Below are 4041 nucleotides of genomic sequence, written 5' to 3' on the forward strand. Positions count from 1 at the left end.
TGTTTTCTTGGTCTTGGCCAGGAAGGGCATTGGTGAGTGACCAGGTGTCTGACTCTGTAGAAGGGAGTGTTACTGTATCTCACAGGGCAGGACAGAGAACAGAAGAAAGGAGTGAGTATAAGGTACTAATGAAGTTGCATTGCCTTTTGGAGTTAGTGTTTATCCTAAGAATCCAATTTGGGATGGTAAGAAGCCAGTACTTTGTTAGTTTAACTAGAGATTGTCTTTCCAGTGTTCTTGTTCTTTCATACTGTATTTGGAAACTTCAGCCTCACGCAGTCGGAGAACCAAAGGTACCCTGTACTGCCCTAGTGCCTAAGTCATAGAGGCACCATGGGAGGGGTGGGAGAGGGTACCCATCATCAAAGCATAGCAACAAGGGGGACAAAAACTCAATGGGGATGAAGCTGGAGGTTCTTGGAAAACTGCCTTTCCCCACCTAGAGTGTCTTCCTTCAAGGCTAAAACCTGGAAAAGAAAACATAAAAAAAAGAGAAAAAAAAAAAGGGCTAAAACCTAGGTGGGTCTCAATTTATTTCAATAAAGGAGGTTGTTCTTTCCAAACTTTTGGGTGGCTGCCTGCCAAATTCCACAGTTTGGCACCCAATAGTGACCTTGGGTCAGAGAGGGCTCCACTCTTGGTTTCCTGCCCACTGTTGTTCTTTCCTTTTACTAAGTAACTCTGGGATAGAAATGCAAGTACTACCTAAGGAGCCCTGAAAGGAAATGATGTGTGTGCAGGATGTTCAGTAAATAATTTTCAGGGAATTGTACTTGAGAGGCCATTGAGTTTCTATTTGTTTTACCTGGAGTCACAGCAAGTTTCACCCAATCATTGCACTGACCAGGAAACAGGCATGAGCCATGTCACCAACCACAGGACCAAGGGGGTATTGTGATTTTCTAAAATTAAATCCATATTTATAAAAGATAGTTCTAGGGCCAAATTCTCCATCCTGATGTAGGCATCATATTGTAACAAAAGGTGTCCCCGTTACAGTTTACACTGTGAATTTAAAGCTATTAGTAATATTGTCCAGACACTTAATTTTTTCCATTTTGGAAGACCATGAATTGAGGGTTTCAGGTTAGTAGTTATGCTTTCTCTCCCTGTAGCATGCTTCCTGGCATATTCTGTGTTCTCTCCTGTCTCTTGGTTTTGCTCATGAAGTTTCTCCAAGCCAGAATCCCCTTTCCTCCTTTCTTCAATTGGATAAAGCCCCATTACCCGTCAGGACTTATTTTAGAAATCATTCCCTCCTGGAATCCCTTTTTGGATTTCCAGGTTAGACTCAGTACCCTCTTCCAGCTTCCCATTGCATTCAATACCCTTATCTTATTATCCGTTAGCTTCATTTAATTGAAATTATCTGCTTTCAGAGTTTTTTCCTCTGTCCTTAGAATTTCAAGTCCTCATGGGTGGGTTCTGTCTTTAGCCTTTTCACCTCTAAATCTAGTAAAGTCCTTACCTTTTGAGGTAAATTAAATGGGCAAAAGCTGGTTTCCAATGAGAGATAGCGAGAGTTCTATAAGAGCTTTGGAAGTGAGAACTGATTTTGTATAGCCATCATTGAAACGATTAAACTAAAATGCAGCTCCATAATCCAGCCATCTCAGAGAAGGTAACTAGAAGACACTGAAGCTGGACTTGAATCTTATTGCTGACATCTAAATTGTTTTGAATCGAATTGTTTGCTCTGTTTTAATTTGCACAACTGCAAAATAGCTGTGAATATTGCATTCGTAGAAACCTGTGGGGCCTCTATTTATTGAGCCATTGGAAGTCAACCCACCAAGAATGCAGTGCCTTATTCCAAAAAACAAAGCACATGCAGCCTAATCGATGCAGAAGTGAAGACCAGCAGTCATGGAGCAGTTGTGCTGATCTGACATTTTCCTGGAATCGACAAGGAGAATGTATTTCCATGAGGAGAGCTACTGGGTTCCCCCTCCCCTGCCCATATTTCAAGTTATAAACACTCTCCTCATTGACATTTATTAGAAAGTAACGCAGAGCAGATTGCTAGATTTGTACTCTGCAGACATTTATAGTGGGCGTATCATATGCTTTCTGTGTGCCAGGCATGATGGCATCCTTGGAGGCTAAGCCTTCAAATCCTGTTCTACCATTTTAATAATTTCATTGACTTAACCTTTATATAGATGAAGTGTTTACTTTTCCCTAAGGAACTTTGCTGCTCTATGCTTGACGAAAGAATGTTTCAGGTTAGAAATTCAGTCTATGGTCTGTCAGATGATGATGCAAAAGGTTTAACTTAAACACAAACACTAGATCACAGAAGGACCGGATCCATATAGGTTTGTATTCCTCCATCCTCATGTCCCTGACATCTCTACCCTTCTCTTTTCTGCCTCTGTCAATACACTTGAACAAGAAACATAAATACAAATGCTATCAATAGTTGGGTTTTTTTCCACCTTCCCTTTCATTAGGTGGTAAGAAAACAATCTATATAGTAAAAGCCCAGTGACCGTTATGGTGGAACGATCAGAACAACCAGTCGCTATGATGTGCACTGACCACCAGGGGGCAGATGCTCAATGCAGGAGCTGCCCCCTGGTGGTCAGTGTGCTCCCATAGCTGGAGAGCTGCTCAGCCAGAAGCCGGGCTCATGGTTGGCAAGCGCAGTGGCGAACCAAGCAGTAAGGAGCGAGCAGGTGGGTGTAAGGAGCAAGGGGTCCCGGATTGCAAGAGGGATGTCTGACTGCCAGTTTAGGGCCTAAACCAGCAGTCGGACATCCCCTGAGGGGTCCCGGATTGTGAGAGGGCACAGGCTGGGCTGAGGGACTCCTCCCCCTGCTCCTGCACAAATTTCATGCACCAGGCCTCTAGTTTCTAAATAAAGTCACATTCTGAGGTACTAAGAGTTAGGATATCAACATACCTTTTTATTTTTGAGGGGAGGAGGGAGATAAAATTCAACCATAACTATCAGGAAACTAGATGAAGGAATTCAAATCCCAAAAACTTGAAGGAATTCACCCAAAGTCACAAAGAGGGTTAGTGGCAGAACCAAAACAAGACTTTGAAGTTGTACAAGATGTCAATTTCTAATTGATGACTAATCTAATTGATGACTAATTTATGACTAATCTTTCTACTAGTAAGTTACAATAGTAATATGGGTTTAAAATGAATTACTCTTCCCTATAAAATGTATATGCAATACAGAACTTTTTGCAGTTCTTGTTAGTGTGTGTATATATATATATACACACACATATATACACACACATGTACATATACATATATATATTTAAGCATTAATAAGGGAACACTGTTTAAAGTTGTGGACTCTAGCTAAAATCTCCAGTATTATAGTTTTTATTTATTTACAGCAGGAGAGAATAGGTGTGAAGAGTTTTTTTTTCTATCTCAGTTGTTAGTTAACCATTCTAGAAAACAGGATAGAATGTATTCATAATCTACATTATGTGGTGACACTTTAATATTCTGCTAAATTATCAAAGTTTACATTCTTATTCAGAAGTGACATGCACACAAAACAATACTAAAGAGGAAAAATCAGTAATATAAATAATACTTTAAGTTCTTTTGAAAACAACCTATTTGCTAACTGTATAATTTCCTTCTTTTTCCAATGGCTACCACTTTTATCAACTATAAGAACTAAAGCTTAAAGTTATTTTGTAAGCCAGTCAGAGAAAAATAAGTATCACATGATCTCACTCATATGGGGAATCTAATGAACAAAATAATCTGATGAACAAAATAGATCCAGAGACATAGAAGCATGGAACAGACTGTCGAACCTCAGAGGGAAGGCAGGGGAGAGTGGGTGGGTGGGAAGAAATCAACTAAAGAATTTGTATGTATACTAGTAGATGCATAACCCATGGACATAGACAATAGGGTGGTGAAGGCCTGGGGTGGGGGAGGGGGCTGGCTAGAAGAGGTCAATGGGGAAAAAAAGGGGACATATGTAATACTTTTAACAATAGAGATTATATATATACTAGAGGCCCGGTGCACAAAAATTTGTGCACTGGGGGGAGGGGG

The sequence above is a fragment of the Myotis brandtii genome, unplaced genomic scaffold (assembly GCF_000412655.1).
Source record: "Myotis brandtii unplaced genomic scaffold, ASM41265v1 scaffold48, whole genome shotgun sequence".
NCBI lineage: Eukaryota > Metazoa > Chordata > Mammalia > Chiroptera > Vespertilionidae > Myotis > Myotis brandtii.